This window comes from Terrapene carolina, unplaced genomic scaffold, assembly GCF_002925995.2.
Source record: "Terrapene carolina triunguis isolate 2854851 unplaced genomic scaffold, T_m_triunguis-2.0 Scaffold53, whole genome shotgun sequence".
In the NCBI taxonomy this organism is placed as follows: Eukaryota; Metazoa; Chordata; order Testudines; family Emydidae; genus Terrapene; species Terrapene triunguis.
The window spans coordinates 11,895,653-11,915,252 of record NW_020664404.1 but is presented as its reverse complement, the minus strand read 5'-3'; positions in this window follow the sequence as shown (position 1 = coordinate 11,915,252).

The window sequence follows — 19,600 nt, the reverse complement described above, 5'->3', positions numbered from 1 at the left end:
AAAACATTCTGTTATGTTCCTGGCATATACACAGAGAAGTTAGATAAAAACATTAACATTCTTGCTGGAAGATTGCAATCTCATACTATTTTATTTCTTAGAATTCAGAATGATAACACGCAAGACCACAAAAACAGAGCGAGACAAGGCAGGCTGCTCCCAAAAAAATAGAAAGGCACAACTCACCCCACCTTATTCTAGACACACTGTCTCCAAACTGACTGCAGAAGCATCCAGATTGCAAATGTCCCTATAGAACCCTGTACCCTGAAAGCAGGATCACGAACCCTCCCTGAAATTTAAAGTGACAGCTTACAATTTTAAACATTTTTTTTCAATACACCACATGTTCCTCACTGCAACTGAGTGCTTCATCCCACTGATGTTATTGGGACTAGTCACAGACTCACACTTTGGCAGGTGCTTATGTATCTTGCTGAATTGGCACCTTGATCCAGACCCAGTAAATGCTTTCGGATCTAGTGATATTGTTCCCTATATAATTTATTTACAGCCATTAAAACAACAACAACAACAAACCAGCCCTAACTCCTCTTTGTGCAAGATGAGACCCTCTTCTCTGCTTTCTTCTTGTAGACAATGGTGCCTTAATGCACAGACTTTTTCCCACCAGGTACTGAAAAGGCCAGACTCCCTGACATGCATACACTTTTGCTGTGGTTAACCCACAACTTGAGAGCTCGTAAAACATCTGCTTACATTTGCAGAGCAATATTAACGTTGTCAGAGCATGGCAAATCTGCTTAATGTTAATGGACGTGTGTATAATACACAAGCCAAAATACACTTAGAACGGGACATGTTGGAAAATAAACAACTATTAACTAATGAAATTTAAAGGAAGTTAGTCTCTCTCTCTCTCTCGCACTGTCAACATTCGATAATCCTCCCCCACCCCTCCTTGCAAACCTGCTGCTCACAGTTATGGCCTCAGATTGATGTGCTAGAACTTTGCTTCAGAAAAATGCACCTTTTAAATGCATTGAGATAACATGGAAAGGAGCATAGCATAAAAACGAATGCCCTGTCTGCATTCATGATATCAGCGATATTGGTGTAATGCTAACGTATTAGATCTGGTCAAATAATATCAATTATTTTTATGCAGGAATTTTGGGGGGGGGAGGGGGAGAATTGTTTTGAAGGCCAAGCCCACCAAAATGCCCGTGGAGCGCCTATGCCTCAGAACCTGCAGGTGTGTGTGAGAGAGAGAAAGAGAGTCAAAAAAGGCTTGATTCTCATTTACATCACTCCAGCAGTGTAAAGCATCCTTAAGATGGTTTAAGGCTCCTTTACACTGACAGAATGAAGTGTGCATGGCGGGGGGGGAAGAAGGGGGCAAGGACTTCTGTGTAGGAGACTCAGGCCCAAATCATGCAAAGGTTTTACGCACACAAGTAGTCCCACTGAAGTCCTTTTGTGCAAAGTTATTTGCTTGCTTAAATCTTTGCAAGACCACATGTGAAAGGATGAACCGACTCAGATGCAAGCATGCCAGGAACGATTTTACCCAGGAAATAACCCGCTATGGTGTGTATATATGGCCTCCATTTCCATAGTATTGGAGCATCTCACAATCTTTAATGTATTCATCTTCAAGCCTGTGAGGTAGGAAAATGCTACCTCCCCCATTTAATAGATGGAGAACTGAGCCACGGAGACACTAAGGCTCAAATCCTCAAAGGCATTTAGGTACCTAACCCCAGTCAATTTCTAATGACTTGCCCAAGGTCACAGAAAAAGTCTGTGGCACAGTAGGGAACTAAGCCTTGGTCTCCCAAGCTCCAGAGTTGTGCCCTAACTCTGGACCATCCTTCCTCCCACAAAACCCCACTTCTTCTCTGTTCTTTCACCTCTTCCTGAAAAGTTGTGTTTCAGCTTCTCAGAACATTAAAACTCACTCCTGTTCTTACTCAGAATCTTTCACTGAAAAAGTTGCCTGGTGTCTAGAATTTTTTTTTTTAATCCCTTTTAAAGTGAGTGTAACATTCCATTCCCCTAAATTCATTACATCCTCTCCACCTCCGTAGATATATTTGTAGAAATTAAATCCAACTGGCCGATTTCCACCTCTACACCTTCCATTAATATATTTTTGTAATGGATAAAGCGTGAAAAAACAAGTGCATGGAGGTGAGCAGAAGTGCCCTATAATTGAGCGGAATAATATCTCCAAGGGGCTTTTCCAATGAGGCACAGATTTCTTCTGACGCACATTTTCAGAGTCCAAGTAGATATAATGAAGTCCAGAACATTTCAGGTTTTCCCCTTAATATATCCATCATGTCCAGGTCCATTATTGACATGTTGACTTTCTTGTTTCTGATTTAAACTGCCAGACTCAGTAAAATTGCCCTGACGGCTTTAGCGTTTGTGGCAGAACACTGACATGATGTTACTTACAGCTAATTAAAGCTGAGAGCATAATAAACAATCGTGGGAGCCTAGCAACCTAATTTCCTCTGGTGTTGAGTTTGCTGGATCTTGACCTGAGCACTTTGAAGCTCCAGTGAGCTCTAAGACTAACATACAGGTTCCAAGGAGTCTGCAGCTTTTTAAAGCGTGGGGCCTAATGTACCGACTGGAAAGACCCAGGGAACATGAGAATTGGGCATGTTATTGCTTGTGGGGTTTGGCAGCTGGCAGGCAGGAGTTAAATAGGAATCTGTGAAACTAGGAAAGTGGGTTTCTAGCGCTATTTTGATGAGGAAGAGGAATTATTTAGAGGGAGCCAAGGGGTTACAGCTAATGGGATGAAAATGAGCAAAGGAAAATTTAAACTGATTACCAGGAAATATTTCCTACTGGTGAGCTTGGTTAGACGGCAGAACTGCCTCTCAAGGGAAGTGGTGGAAACCCCATTGCCTGAGTCATTTAAAAACAGGCTGGAACAGTGATGACACTAGTTATAAGCAGAGTAAGCAATTGCTTGGGACTCCAAGCAGCTCAAAAGCCCCCCAATTTAGTATTAGCCTCAAAATACTGATCATCTTATTACAAAGTCTATGTTAAATAAGTGTATCTGTATGTCTTGTGTTGTGTTGGTATTTTTTTTTAGTTTGTGAAAATAATGCAATTAGAATGTTTAGGGGGTGGATTAGGGGTAAGAGGGCCCCCCCCAAATACTGCTGCTTGGAGCCCACGGTGGGCTCACACCACCTCTTGGCTGGACAAAGCACTGGAGAATATAGTGCAGGGAATAAACAAGCATTGGTGGCGGTGGGGAGTGAGTGTGGACAAGGTGACCTAATAGAAATAGATCTTCTTTTTGACTGCATCTGCTCACTTTTCCTTTGCCTCCCCCCTTTCATTTCAACACCCAGCTTGTTTTGCACAGAGCTGCACAAATCTATCACTTGTCTGAGAAACTACACACTCAAAAACTGGAGATTCCCCCCCCCCCCCCCCCAGTAGAGCTCACGAGCCCACCCTTTTTTGCAAAATATCACCACTTCCTCAGATGAGCATTCTTGGGTTTCATACTACAACAGAAGTTGGCAAAGACATCTCAGATTCCCAGCCAGAGAACACAGCATTTTTTTGACAGCGATGAACCAAAGATCACCATCCAGTTTTGTAGAATACGTTGAGATTTGAGGTGAAGTAAATGCAAAATAAAATGCAAAGTAAATGCTGATTGCACAAGTGGCTAACATGCTTTTTATTTGCCAATATCTCAAGCATTTTGGGGCCTGATCTTCCCTACTGCCTTGTATCACATGTCCTCATTCACACCTGTGCAAAGGAGGTGGAAAATCCTACCAAGCCAAATGGCAGCACGTTGCCCAGACCTAAACAGCGACACAGGTTGAAGGTAGTGGTGAATCAGGCCTTTCTCCACTCTTACACCAGTTTTATATCTGTGTAGCTCCAATGTCTTCAGTAGAATTGCTTCTGATTTACATCCCATTAAGTGACAGCAGAGTTACACTACTTTATCCAGCCGCAGTGCAGGGGATGGACTACTAGACAACGTTGCGAGGTCTCTTCTAGCCCAACAGTTCTAGGAGTCTATGGTTTAACTTAAGGATGATTTTAAATTGATTTAGTTAATCAGCACAAAACGCTGTGCAAGCAATCTTATTTCATTTTAAGCTAGGCTTATTTAACTGTATATTAAATTGATTGGGATTGGACTGGTGCTGAACTGAAATAACCCACTCTGAACCTGGAATAAGTTTGTCCACACAGGGGTTTGTGACAGTTTCATTATATTTGTTTAAAAAGTGATTGTAGTTAAACCAGGGCAACTCCTGCATGTTGACAAGGTCTTAGGGAGAGAAGTTTCCGGACCTGCAAATATTTTCACAAAAGAAGGCGCTAAGCTGAAGCCGGAGTGGCGTGTTCTGCTCTCAGTTACATTGGTGCACATATGTAGTTACTCCACTGAATCCATGAACTGTTCCTGTCAGAGTCAATAGAGTGGCTCTACACTTATGCTGGTGTAACAGAGCAGGATTTCACCCTCATAGAGGCAGGGCCGGCTCCAGGCACCAGCGCAGGAAGTAGGTGCTTGGGGCAACCAATGGGAAGGGGCGGCACGTCCGGGTCTTCGGCAGCGGGTCCCTCAGTCTCTCTCAGAGGGAAGGACCGGCCACCGAATTGCTGCCGAAGAATGAAGCGGTGGCGGTAGAGCTGCCGCCGAAGGTTTTTTTTCTTCGCCGCTTGGGGCGGCAAAAAAGCTGGAGCCGGCCCTGCACAGAGGATCCAAACAGCCCTGAATTCTGGAATTTTGCAGCTCAGCACCAGCTCTGTTTCCTACCCCATCTATCTCCTCCCAAGATGTGGGTTTGTGTGCCAAGTGCATTCCTACTCCGATGTGTGGACTGGCAGGTCAGCAACAGTTTAGGAGAACTCAATTTCCTGGTGTGACATTTTTGGATTGTGATTGTTCCAGGTGTGAGCCTGCTTTACTTGGAGGAACCAACAGCGTGGGTTGCAAGAAAAGCAAATAACCCCAACCCCATCCCCAAGTAATATTTGCTAGTGATGAGCCTACACACAGCACTGCAGCTGGGCTTCTGGGCAGAGAATGGCTAATAATTACTGACCAAACAAAATGAAAAACTGGGGCGATTAATACGTTCCTAGGCAGAACATCTCACTGGGCCTCTTGTAAAGTCTGATGACATCACACCCCGAGTGGTAACACGTTTGCTTGTTACTTCATCGCTGGAGGATTTTAATAACATAGAGCTGGACGTCCTGCTGCCTTCTGAAGGGTGCAGGCGTGAGTGGGGGACGGGAGTTTAATAATGTGAGAAACTTGGCTTTAAGCAGCCGCTCTCCGCTGATGCAAACGATGCTGGGAAGTCTTTTGAAAAGGCACCAGCTGGGCCTGGAAAGGAAAGGTGCCATGGAAAGAATTCTTCTCTCCTGCCAGAGAACAATTGTGGTTCAAAATTCACCCCCAGCATGGATAGGCCTGTGAGTCTGAGCTGTGACCAGAGGCAAGGCTGAGATGCGCCACAACTTCCCATAGTATTCCATTCCTTTAAAGTTCACTGAGAAATCCATTCCCCAGCTTTGTCCGGTCTGTATCTCCCTGTCTCCTTAACGCTGCAAACTGTTTGACTTCATTTGCTTTGGCTGCCTGGGAGAGGCAACACAGCCCTTTTTCCGAGGGCAGGGAGGGAGGGAATGGATGACAGATAAGATAAAAAAGAACCCAGGTTTCCTGAGGCCCAGTCCTGTGCCCCCTGGACTGCACAAGGACTAAAACGACCTCAGTCACCAGCACCGTTAATATGGGAACTATACTAAATTCACGCAGGGTGGGGAGAGGGAGAGGAAACAAAAACCAACCCTTGGATTAAGGACTCCTGAAAAATCAACATTTCCCCCCTTTTGTCTCGGCTGAGTTTGTTTTCGATTCCTGGTTGTTCAGACTCTTTATTTGTCACTTTCAGACTCTTGTTCATTTCCAGCTGGGTTGTGCATGTACTTCAGGGATCCAGTGGGAAAGGTGGTGCTTACTGACCCCCAGTCATTAATCAAGCTGACTGAGCCAGGGTCTTTTCACAGCCAGAGCCTGATTATTGGCTCTTGGGAGCCGCGTAATAAAATGACAAGGGGGAGCGAGTCTATTTCCTACCACTGAACTGCTGACATTAATTCACAGTTGGTGGGGGAGAAGAGAATGTGTGTGTGTGTGTGCGGGGGGGAGGGGGTAAACAAGAAGGGGTTTATGACTGTGCATCTTTATCTCAATTAACAAGTGTGTGTGTGTGTGTGTGTGTGTGTGTACAAATGCATGAGTGTGTCTGCCTGTGTGAGTGGGGATAGGATAGCTAATTACATATCTGTGGAGCCAAGTGCAATTGTTTGGAGACAATAACCATAAAGAACTAGAGACAGACCTGGGCCGAACCCAGGATCCTACTCCCCTTGAACATCGTACATTTCAGATTCAGATCCAGAGGTCTCAGAAGGCCCCTGCATATGGCCTGATTCTCAGACCTGCTCAGCACTCAGAAGTTCCAGCTAAATCAATAATATCTAGAAGCGCATAGCAACTTTGAAAATCTGGCCAATGTCTGAACCATAACCTTAGCTCAGATAACCCCATAGACACTGGGATACTCCAAATCCAGATCCAGCTCTGAATTCTGCAGCCGTAGCACTCCTGTTCTAGTGCATCGGTCTATAATGGGAGTTTGCATTTCAAGAGACGCTCTGGCTGTGGAATGCCCTGATGCCAAATATTTGGTCATGCTTCCAGGAATGATATAGCAGAGCACTGAGAAAAATCAAGGTCAACATTGTAGATATTTATAATCAGGGTCCTGGAGGCCTGGCGTCTCAGCTGGGTGGAAAAACGATGTGATCCCATCCTGACATTCCCATCTCAGAAAAACAAGATGGATGGCGCACACAACTGGTAACAATTTTCTAAAATTGGAGAATTTTGTTCTTCTTTTCTTTTCCTCTCCTCCATTAATGGCTTCTTAATGCTGCCTCTGGCCATCTCACTAATCAGTTTACATCATATGGGAGCTATCAGCACAGAGGGCAACATGGGGAGATGGAAAACCTTTGCATTGCCTAATGATTCCAAAGGGACCTTTAATACTTCCATGAATGTTTAACTGTGGAAGGAGAAGTGCAGAAATGGGAGTCACGAGCTACATCTGCAAAGCTGCCTCATTGTTGTCTTTCAAATCCCTCTTTAAAATTCTCCTCTGCCATGATGCCCACTCAAAAATAAACAATTGCGGCTTAGGTTCATCTCTGGGAATTGCTGTGGGAGCTGTACAGGAAGGATGGCCCAGTGGCTAATCACAGCAAACCAAATCCTCAAAGTTCAGATGGGGACACAACCTATCTTCATGTCAAGGAGGGGGATTGGACTTGGAGACTCAGATTCAGGCCAGTGTGTGGTCTTGCATGGGCCTTTGTACATCTTTGTGCCTCGGTTTCTCTATCTGTAAAATGGGGCTTTGAGGATTAATTCATAAAAGCGCATAATGTGCTTTGGATCACATTTTTCTTTATTATTTCTTTCATTTGGCATCTGGGCGCCCCTGTTTTGGTTGGACTCAGAAGCAGAACCAATGAGATATTCAGAGAAACCTTCTTCTTGTGAGATTCCCAAACAAATTCTTCAGACTCTGGATGCCTGTACCCATCATTTGGAGATGAACCACAGAACCTTTTGCAAGGACCCCGCACTCTCAGGAAGTTCATAGTGTAAGTGGCTACAGCTGATACCAAAGCATCATGTGCGTGTAAATGAAGCCACTCATTGGGGTGTCTGAGAATCAGTTTATAATAGGCAACATTGCTTAAGAATTTTTGGAGTCCTTCAAGTGGATTTTGATCAGAATTTTCCCCTTCCCCTTTCTCTTCATTACAAGGTAGAGGGGGAGCGGGAAGCTGGTCTGGGGTGTCAGTCCACCATGCAGGCTTCTTTCAGGTTTGTGTCTCCGCCCATACAGGGCTCACGTCCTGCACAAACCAGAATCTCACATTGCAGAGATGGCAGGGGTCATGTTAAGCAAATTCTAAGAATCAAAGTGGCACAGAAAAGGACTGGAAGAAGTTTCCTGCTTACAAACAGCTCATCAGAGTTTCATGGATGTTGCTTAGGCAGAATTTGGCCCTTCATGTGTGTACTGAGGCACTGATTACTCCTGAATATCCGCATTAAGGTGACGATCCTGCTCCCATTAACACCAATGGGAAAGCTGTACGTTGGCTTTTCAGACCCTCAGAAGTGCACTCAGAACAATTACTAATTTCTAGAGCTGGGTGCATAAAGGCAACTAATTCCCTTTAACAAAGGACTTCAAAAAGGACCTAGGGATTACAGTGGACGAGAAGCTGGACATGAGTCAACAGCGTGCCCTTGTTGCCAAGAAGGCTAACGGCATTTTGGGCTGTATAAGTAGGAGCATTGCCAGCAGATCAAGGGACGTGATCATTCCCCTCTATTTGGCATTAGTGAGGCCTCATCTGGAGTACTGTGTCCAGTTTTGGGCCCCACACTACAAGGAGGATGTGGAAAAATTGGAAAGAGTCTAGCGGAGGGCAACGGAAATGATTAGGGAGCTGGAGCACATGACTTATGAGGAGAAGCTGAGGGAACTGGAATTATTTAGTCTGCAGGAGAGAGGAATGAGGGGGAATTTGATAGCTGCTTTCAACTACCTGAAGAGGGGTTCCAAAGAGGATGGATCTAGACTGTTCTCAGTGGTGCCAGATGACAGAACAAGGAGTAATGGCCTTAAGTTGCAGTGGAGAAGGTTTAGGTTGGATATAAGGAAAAACTTTTTCACTTGGAGGGTGGTGAAGCACTGGAATGGGTTACCTAGGGAGGTGGTGGAACCTCCTTCCTTAGAGGTTTTTAAGGTCAGGCTTGAGAAAGCCCTGGCTGGGATGATTTAGTTGGGGATTGGTCTTGCTTTGAGCAGGGGGTTGGACTAGATGACCTCCTGAGGTCCCTTCCAACCCTGATATCCTATGATATTTCAAAATTTGTTTTTCTTCTGATTTTTTAAATCCTCTTCAACAGGGATTGGAGCCCCGGCTCCAGGATAGTCTGCCTGGTGGCCTTCCGACGCTGGAGCCATGATTCTGTTCCTTGGTGGGCTGAAGGGGAGCTAGGAGCCTGCAAGTGGAGCTGTGTCTTGGAGCTTCCAGGCTCTTGGCTCCCCACCAGTCTTCGAGGAGGGCTGCTGAGAAGCTGGAGCTGGCAGGAAAGCAGGCAGGTTTCCATCAGAAATCCACCTGGTTCTGTTGTGACTTTGCGGAACCATCGCCGCAAGACATTTTGATTGTGATAAATCAGCGTTCTCTGCCAGAAACACATTGCACCAGAGAACCTCCAAGCAGAACTACTAATTTCTCTTTAAGAAAAGAAAAGAAAGCGTGCATGGAAGATCAGGTCACTGGGCCCGATTCTCCCCTGCCCTGATCCTTATGGCATCATTTACACCCATGCAAAGTAAGTGCAGAAACATTTGCAAATCAGAGTGTGCCACTCAGAGTGGTGGCAGCATTTTATACCCATTTAGGGGATGTCTATGCTGCAGCTCAGAGCTTGCCTCTCAGCCCAGGTAGGCAGACTTGTGGTAGCAGGCTAGCACGCTAAAGAGAGCAGTATGGACCTTGTGGCTGGGCTTGGGCCTCATGTTCACCCGACCCCCTAGGCATGAGACCCTGAGCCACAATGTCCAGACTGCTATTTTTGGTGAGCTTCCCCAATTCTGTTTAACCAGGCTGGGAAGCTTGCTCCCAGCTTCCGTGTAGACATACCCTTCCACTCTTTTTTGCACAAATGCAAAGGAATACACAAGGTGGAGAATCAAGCCCAAATACTTCCCTGAAATGCACCACTGATAATTAGCAGCATTTGTCTAATACACCACCTGCTGCCCATGCAGCATGAGCTTCTGGTTTATGCAGAACCAAGGGTGCAAACAGAATTCTCCTAAGGAGGGGGGCCGGGTTCCCTGCCATGTCCTTGCTGAGGTGCCATCTCTCCTTCAAGAGCAGGCCCGGAAGTGGAAGAGATGGAGAAGGCAAGATGAGGTGATGGCAGCCTAGGGTTCTGGGAAGCAGGAAGCCGGGCCAAAGGGGTCCCAATACTGGAGCCCCAGGAGGAGCTGCTGCCCCCACTCCAGGCCCCTCTTCCCCTTCTTCCCCCCAGAGAGACCATGCATCCTGCTCTCCTCCTGCCAACCACCACCACCAATGTGCTCCTGTGCAGAACCTGAACGTGGTCAATTCTTCCATTTGCCAGCCAGCCAGCCAAACCTACAAGAAATCACCTGGTAGGCTGATAAGAGGCACTGCGGAAGTCTCCCTTCCCCATGCTAGCCCTGCTCTTCCCTTTTCCATCGCAATGAAATAAAACAAGGAAAGGGAAGGGTAAAAGCCCATTTGAACAAAGTCAGTCCAAAACAACAGGCCAGATCCCCACTCGTGTAAATTGGCATAGCCTCATTGGTTTCCCCGGAGCTCCTCCGATTCACAACCACTGAGGATTTGGCTCTTTGATCGCCAGACGGGGTTTCATGCATGAAAAGGAGTGCAGAATTTAGCCCTAAGTCTTGTAAAGAAATACATTGATCGCCAGCGGCACCTGCAACTCCTAACAGCCAGTGCAGTTAACACTGGCTGGCACAGAAAGCAGCCCGTGAATCAAGGTGTGTGAAGGGAACAGTATCATTAGTCCTCATGTGTGCATCTGAGCAAGAAGTGCCTGATTAAAAAAAAAAAGAGAGAGTGAGGCCCATTTGCCGTTGCGACTATATCATACCTTTAACAAAAAGTCACTTTGAGGTCACTGTTTTTGTCCAGTATTTCAATACATTAAATGCAATTACTTCATTGTTGATTTACCTGTCATTAGAGGCATGTGTTTGAACATGATTTATTGAGTGAGTTTTGTGCCAGTTGACTTGCAATAGATTGCACAATATTCAAAAAGGCTCATTTGCTTGGCATTACATTAGAAGCAGGGTGATTGCAACACAAAGCAATGTAAATGAGTTCTGAGAGGCTCCATCATTCATGTTGTCATGTACTGAATCCTATTATTATTTATTACCATAATTGTACTGTGTTTCCTGGGGCGATAAATTAGGACTGATGGGTCCTGCTGACAGCCAAGGACTGGACTCGCTTTATATAATTTAATAGGGATACTGTTGGGTCTCAGCTTGGAGGAGACTTGGGGAGGAATTTAGGATCGGAACAAAATCTTTTCTCTAAAAAAAAATTTTTTTTTTAAAAGGTAAGGTTCTCCCCACACCGACAGCAATTTAGGTCTTGATAAAAGCTGGAAAGGAAACACGAAAGCTCTGTCTTTCATAATAGGATTGTTAAAACAAATCACTGCCCTGTGTCATAGTCTGTTTTATGCTTCTTGCTGACAGGCAGCCTCAGTGGTGGGTGGGAACAGAGAGAATGGATGGCTTAAAGGACTGACAATGGGTTATGATGGCTCCTTATTTACCAGTTCCAATCCAGCTCAGGCCAGGAGTAACTACAAGTTGTTACTAGTTACTGGCCCCTGTCAAAGGGGGTCTGGTTTGGGAGGGGGGGGGGCTGCTCTCATCCCAGCTGTTGTGTCTAGGTGTAAATATCACCATAAATGGCCTTGTTAAAAGTCTCCCTTAATGGGACTGGGAATGACTGGACGTTAGCGGCTGAATTCCCTTCTCACTTGGGGCCTGCTCCAAATTCCATGGGTGTCTTTCCATTGCCCCTGAAGCAGTTCTCCCTACAAGTTAGTGGGACAATGTGGACTGCTCACTGTAGTGGAGAGAGAGAGAAGGCTCAGGGCTGCAACCCTTACTCCTTTTGGTCCTAGTGCAGCTTAGTGTCAGTGCAAAATGGCAATGGGAGCTTTTGATGTGGTTTGTCCTTTGGGATGCATCACACACTGGGCTCCAGGCGTTTTCTAGTCTTACAGCAGGTGGCAGAATTCTCTCCTTCTCAGCAGGAGACTGCAGGCAGCATCCTTGGTTCTTTGCAAACCGAAGCCTTCCAGTTAGCAAGGAGGCTGCAGATCTTTTTGATTGTTGTTCAAATTTTTTTTGGTAACAAACCCGTCGCATTTGTGCTACTGTGAAGCACCAGACTGAGAACAAAGGCAGGGGGACTTCTTAGTAAATCCCAGACCCTGGGGGAAGCCTGAAAAATGGAAAAGCAATGGCTCACTCAGAGCCGGCGCAACCCATTAGGCGACCTAGGCGGTTGCCTAGGGCGCTACAATTTGGGGGGCAGTGACCGCGGCGGGACCTTCCACCGCCTCTGTGGGGGGCGGCATTTCAGGGTGGGACCTTCCGCTGCCTAGGGCGGCAGAAAAGCTGGCGGCGCTCCTGGGCCCACTGATATTTCAGATCCAGTGGTGAGTCCAATGCCAAACCCAGCTGGTGGACGATCCTGCCTGGAAGTCCATGTCCTTGCAGTCAGTAGGGCTAATATTCTGCCTAACCAATAACCCATATGCTGGTTGTGAATCCTCTGTACTCACCCTGGTGAGGTACTTCTCACAGGGATAGCTCCATTGATGCCAATACTTGGGAAGTGGTGCCTCGCCAACGCTCCTGTATGCAAATGCTCACCAGCGCCAGTAAAGCATTTGCAAATCTGGCCCATAAGTAAGGGCCTGAGGCTCACACTCAATAACGCCTTAGTCCGACAGAAGTCAGTGGGGCTCTTCACTGCTCTATGTGAGTAAGGGGAAGCAGAAGTCAGACTTCCCTAAATAAAAAGAGGTGAAACTTTGCACTAATGGAGGCTTCTTAAGTGAAACAGGGGAACCTGACAGTATGAGAGTTATTGTGCAATAATTCACATCTAAGTGTGTTCCCAGGCAGCTTGCTGGGCGTTTTCACAGCACATAGGTGTAAATTATTTAGGGCATAGGCAGTGATTAATTCAGCCATAAGTCAAGCTATGAAGTGTTGTATTCAAATGACTTCTAGGGGAGACAACTAAAGAAGATTAAAAAAACAACAAGCCACTTGTTGTGCTATATTTTTAAACCAGAGAAGTGAGGGATGCAGTGTTCTGAGTGTAGGACTGGGAGCACCTAAACCTGTGGCCGCAGCTCCCATTGTGACCTCTGAGAAGTCATTGAACCACTCAATGTCTCAGTTTTCCCCATCTGTAAAATGGTCATTATAATACTCACCTACTTCACAGGGCTATGGGTGAGATTAATTAACTAAACGTGAAGGACATTACAGCTTTGAAGATGAAAGTGCTGTTTAGGATAAATATTGTTATTAATGAATATGTATATGCCTTTCTGCAAAAGAGAAGAAGGATGGGTTAGTGGTTATGGTTCCAGCCTAGAGGTCACTTCCCTTCTCTGCCAAAGGTTCCCTTTGTGACCTTGGACAAGTCACTTAGACTCTCTGTGCCTCAGTTCCCCAACTGTACAATGGGGATATTAGCACTGTCCTGCCTCAAAAGGAGGAGGATAAATACATTAAAGATTGTGAGGCACTTTACTTGGATTCCATATAAGAACCTAATCTAGATCCACCAGGCATGGATAAATAGCAGAAGAATGGAATTGAACAGCATAAGAAAAAAACCCATTTAGAAGTCAATAAGAGTCCATCCATTCAAATGAGACTTTTGTGTATATATAGCTTGCTATGTCAATAAAGTGTTTCCAAAGTGCAAGAAACTGCCAGGCTGCTCAGGTATCTGTGAGAGATGTGTATTACCCACACCACCTTAACTGTGAGGCAGTGGCTGCTGACTATAGGGTAGGAGACTTATTCCTAAATTTATCAGATAGAACTCATCCCTGGTTTAGCTTTATTGACCTAATTTAGTGGAGCTATACCAAAGGTGAACTTTGCCCATTATGTTTCTGAATGGAGACCAACACACACAGCGTCAGCAGCCAAAAGTGGTAACCCCACATTACCTTGGAAATAGGGCAATATATTAATTTCTTTCCCAAAGGAGGGTGAGCATAAGCCACAAAGAATGAGACAAACACCATTATCAAAGCCTGTGTCTGCAATCGAGAGATCATCAGCGACCTTGTGTGCCCCTCCCCCTTTGACTGTTGCTCAAGATCACATTTCCCGTGCCCCACGCAGACATATGAAACTTGTCACTCAGACATCAAAGGCCCTTTCCCCTCACCCTGCTGCAGCAGTGACACATTTTTGGCCAAGCATGTCACATTAATAAAACTCGCCGTCAAGCAGCGTTTTCGAACAATGGAAGGATTGTGCAGCGTGCGGCATGGCTTATGGGCAGATCACCAGGTAACCTGATGCAGGAGCTATAAAATATCATAAAGATACAAGCAAAAGGCAAGGAGACCAATCTCGCAAAGAAACTTTGTGGTTTGTAGAGATTTTTAAAGTATATATTTTGGAACTGACCCTGGCACAGGGGTGTATTGGGTTTCCAATCCCGGCCTTAGTTTAATGTGTAGATTTCCTTAAATGGTGCAGTATTTCCTTGTTTTCTCCAAATGTCTCCCTCCCTGCTACATTCTCTCCAGCCTTCCTTTAATAGTTCAGAGACAAATTGTGGCCCAAGTGGAGCCAGACTCCCACTGATTTCTGTAGGGATGGGGTAAGTCAAGCCTACTTTGAGATCCTTTGCTGGAAGGTGCTAGTGAATGGCAAAGTGTTACAGCAAAGTGCTTTTCAAACATTAACAAAAGGAAGCTCACAACATCCCCTTCGGTTGAACGCTACTATCCCAATTGCAGATGTGGAAACTGAGGCACAAGGCGATTCACAGAGTTTTAAAGTCAGAAGGGACCATTAGATCATCTAGTCTGAGCCCCTGTATAACAGGTCAGAGAATTTCACCCACTTAGCCCCGTATTGAGCCCACTAACTTGTGTTTGACTACAGCACATCTTTAAATGATTGGGTCAAATTCAACGGCAGAGCCAGGAATAGAACTCAGGAGTCCTCTAACCCATAGACCCCAGCCCTTCCTGCTAGGCTGTACTGAGAGAACCCAAACTGTGTGCATATTGCTGCAGGAAGAGCCCTGTGCTAACACAGAAGGGAAATAGCTCTGAGAATTAGAATGGGGCTCTGGACTCTTTCAACTCTTTAGATCACTGGTTCACATGCATCTAGGGTCAGTGGTAACTGAAAGTTATTAACAGCTAAAGTTTCTTCCAGGAGGTGCCCCATGGTCAAAATTTACAGGGGTCAATCCATTCTCTGGGGGCGGGGACAGGTGTCAGGTCTGAAACTGGCACCGATTGGCCCTTTTACCGCAATCTCAACTAAGAGACTGAATAGCAGCTGGAGGAAGTATGGGGCTCCCTCCTACCCTGGACACTCCTCTTAACCTCAGAGGCAGATTTTCCAGCCTAGGACTGAGCCACGGCCCATGCCATAACTACTCAGGCTATTAGAAAGGAACTCCAGCCCTGCAGGGATATCAATTCAGCATTCTTCACCGGCATTCACGATTCGGGTTTCAATTATGCCTTTAAGACAAATGGTACAAAGCAGTTCTTCACTTGCCCCTTCCTACCAAGGAGAGCACTGGAGGCATTCTACCTTTGTGCCTCCCAGAGCCCACCAATTGCAACAGGGGATAGAATTATTTCTCACCCACCTTTCAGAGGCACAGCATAATCCTTCCCCCAGCTGGTCATTAGAGAGAGGGTGGGGAGAAGAGGAAGAGACTCAAGGCTCCACCTACTCCCTACCTCCATTTCACACTCCCTCTGTCCCCAGCCACTGTTGAGGCTTCTTGCCCTCTTTCAAGGGCTCACTCCACTGATAGCAAATCCATACTCTCCCCAGTAATAGAGGTTGCTATTCGAGGCAGCTTTTTTTACAGGCTGCAATGGTTTTGAGAGCAGTTGAATCCACACACAAGGGAGTGTGTGTCTGCCCCAAAGTGCCTACATTTTAATGAACAGGACAGGAAGAGGGTCAAAGTGACTGAGATCACTGATGGCTTAATCCATACAGGCCACTGACTGTAATGATTTTTGTTCCTGAACAATGTGGGCTGGATTTGAATCAGCTACCTGGAGGTCAAAAGGTGACATATCCCATAAGCTCCTCCTTCATAGGGGTATTTTGGGTAGTTTTGGTGGGAGCTCATAATCTGTGCATCCTTCCACACAACTCTGGGAATATTACAGTGATGCAAAGTACAAGTGACTAGAAATGAAGATATTAAGCATGTGTCTCTGTCAGTTATGGCCATTATCATTAGCAGACTAGCTACTATTCCCTATATATTCCTTTTAGAATCATTCACAGCTGAAACATTTATAATGGCTCAATGAATATGAATGCAACATTTATAACCATTTATACATATGAGAGTTTGGGACACATACATCTTTTATTGCAGGCACATAACTTCCCATTAACACACTGGCAGACTCATGAGTGGGGGGCTGGGGGAAAAGACAACCCCAGTTTGTATTGAGATTGGGATGTTATTCCTGTCTGAGCTTCAGAAATCCCTCCCCTTGCCACGACAGCCTTTTCTCCCCAGTCATGCACCTCTTCAGACTCTTTATTCTTTCATTAACACTGGAAAAATGCAGGCCGTTACATCTGTTAGCAGACATAATTTTAGACAAATACAACTTCTTATCAAATAAGCCTGCAATAAATGTTTCATGAACAGAACCCGTCAATAGAACTCCCAACACTAATTTAATGAGAAGTATCAAATGAATTTTTTTTTTATTCTGATATCTCCCCAGAGACAAATGATACTTTGCAGGCCTATTTTTAACAAATGAATTATTGACTTAAACTGGCACAATTAATCACAATATAATGGGATCAGGGGATGTTAGAGGCTCATTCATCACAGCAGATGATGAGTACTGACTCTTCCAAGAAATGAGGCTCTTTAATCACTCCCAGATTAACAGCTACATGCTTTCAAATTTCAATCATAGGGAACTGGCAGCATGGAATGAGAAGAGCCCACTTCAAAAGGAAGAAAGAAGGCCCAACGATTCCTCACCCCACACCTGAGCCATTGTACACAGTCAGAGAGAGGCATCTGCCTTCCATTGAGAAAAGGAGAGTCTAAATTATGCTCAGTTGTTAGGAGTTCCCTCTTCCACTCCTTCCTCAGGTAAGCAGTGCCACTGATTTAATGATCACTGAGCATGCTCCTGCCTTAGCATTCTGCCCATCACCCACCCATATGGGAAAGCCCTATAGAAGTGAATAGCAAATCCTCTTAATTAAGCCTCTCCTTAATAGAATCTCCTCTCTGGGTGTTTGCAACTATCCTGCAGGATTTACTATAGAATTCTATCCCTGCTACAAAAAAAGGCCCCTTCTCTATTCAATTCTGTAGGGTTTTAAGAGAAGTTTCTTGTAAGCCTCATTGACTTCATTTCTATTAAATTCCACAGGATTTTTCCATAAACCTGCCAGGACAGGGCCTTTTGGCCCCAATCTTGCAACTAAATACATTCAGGCATTGAAGTCAATGGGACTCTGAGCAGGAGCAGCAGTCTGCCAATGCATTGCAGGATTGGCCCCGGAGATTGTGAACCATCCACAGCTGGGGGCAGTGACCTGAACCTGAAAAACCCTTACCTGTGGGCCTGGTTCTGCCGTTCTCAATCATGCTGAATAGCACTTTACTCTGTAAATTATCCCACTGAATGCTGGCCTTTCCCTGGATTTTCACTCTGCCCCAAAACCTGCAATATGGTGCATTTTCATTTCATTTTCTCCCACCATTGAAGCAGAGTAGCACCTGACTGCAAGCAGCCCTGCTGAAGACGCTGGCACTTGGACATGCGGGCAGGGGACTGGACTCGATGACCTCTCGAGGTCCCTTCCAGTCCTAGAATCTATGAATCTACCCTGACAGGAAGGCTGATGCACACAATGAGTAGCACACCACAATACCTCAGTTTCCCCTCTGAGCTCCTAGAGGAATGCAAACACACCCATGTAGTTCAAGTAACATCTCTTGTTGGGGGCTGGTTTACTAGACACCACACCATAAATATAAGTGGCGCCTCCCTGAAGCAGCAGAGGTGCACAAATAGCCGATCCCTTATCCCTCTTCAGCATTAGCCTTCTCTGACCTTTGCTCTCAGGAGCTTGTCCAACACCATAACATACACTTTCCCTGCCTTTGAAGTAGGTGCTCACAGCCACCCTCCAATCCATGCTTTGGTGCAAGGTTCTCTGCAGCCTTCGCACTAGGGATTGCAGTTAATCCTTTGCCTTTGCAGCAACAGCACTGCAGAGCCTGATTCTCCCCACCCCTTTCCCCTGGGTTCCAGCCCCAAGGCTCTACTAAGGGCAGCAGCAGGTTCCTTCAGCTTCCATGTCTGTTCACTTATCCCCAGTATGCAACTGCCTGCTTATCCTCTGCAAGCTCTTCCCCCATGCTCTCTATCTAGCTCACCACTGAGCAATAACCCTTCTTATACTAGGCATTGCATCACATGACCCTTTGTCACCTGACTCAGGCACAGGTGCAAGCTTGGGCTTTACCCCCTAATAGACTGAGTTTGCCTTGTACCTATTGGGATCCAGGAAGTGGGCGGGCAGTAACACTTGCTCCTTTGTACGTGAGGCACATGGTTTTCAGGATGAGATTCCCAGTTTCATGGATTCATAGACTCCAAGGCCAGAAGGGACCATTGTGATCATCTAGTCTGACCTCCAGCACAACACACACAACACAGCACTCCCCCAAAATAATTCCTAGAGCCAATCTTTGAGAATAACCTCCAATCTTGATTTAAAAGTTGTCAGTGATGCAGACTCCACCAAGACCCTTGGTAAATTGACCCAGTGGTTAATTACTCTCATCATTAAAAATTTACACTTTATTTCCAATCTGAATTTGTCTAGCTTCAACTTCCAGCCACTGGATTGTGTTATACCATTCTGTGCTAGACGGAAGAGCTCATTATTAAATATTTGTTCTCCGTGCAGATACTTACAGACTAGCTTCACAAAGAGAAGGTTAAAGGGTGACTTGATTATAAATAGAGTGAGCTCTTTGTGTCTATCACTACAAGGCATGTTTTCTAATCCTTTAATCATCCCCGTAGCTCTTCTCATCTCTGTTCTGTACATCACTGAGCATAGCATCAGCCCCCTGCAAATATAACAATGAATTCAGCACCACAAAGGTAACATCTTAGGCCCAGCTTTAGCAAAGCATTTAAACCTATGGTCAAATCTCAGTGAAGTTCCATTGCCCTCACTCTAAATGCTTTGCTGAATCAGGGCCCTGGCTAAGCTTTCTAGCTCTTGTGATTGTATCTTAATAAAATGCATGGAGGTAACAGCAAGAGCACCCCTGCCAACCTGGGTGTGAAAGGCAGTCATTTCACAATTCGGGGAAATGCACATCCTATCCACCCTTCCAACATCATGAGAACCAACTCGGGGAACTCAGAAGCTTCTGCAAGAAATATTTTAAAAGACATTTCAAGTTTTAAACCTTTAATGGCAGAGAAAATTAAATGAACAGCTGAGGCATTGAGTGCAGGTTGAAAATACAGAGAAAAAGGCAAATATTATGGAAAACTAGGTCTTTGTTTTACTCACCTGCCAAGACTTGAGTTCAGGGTTCTGTGTTTTCTCAGAAACAGTTAGTGACA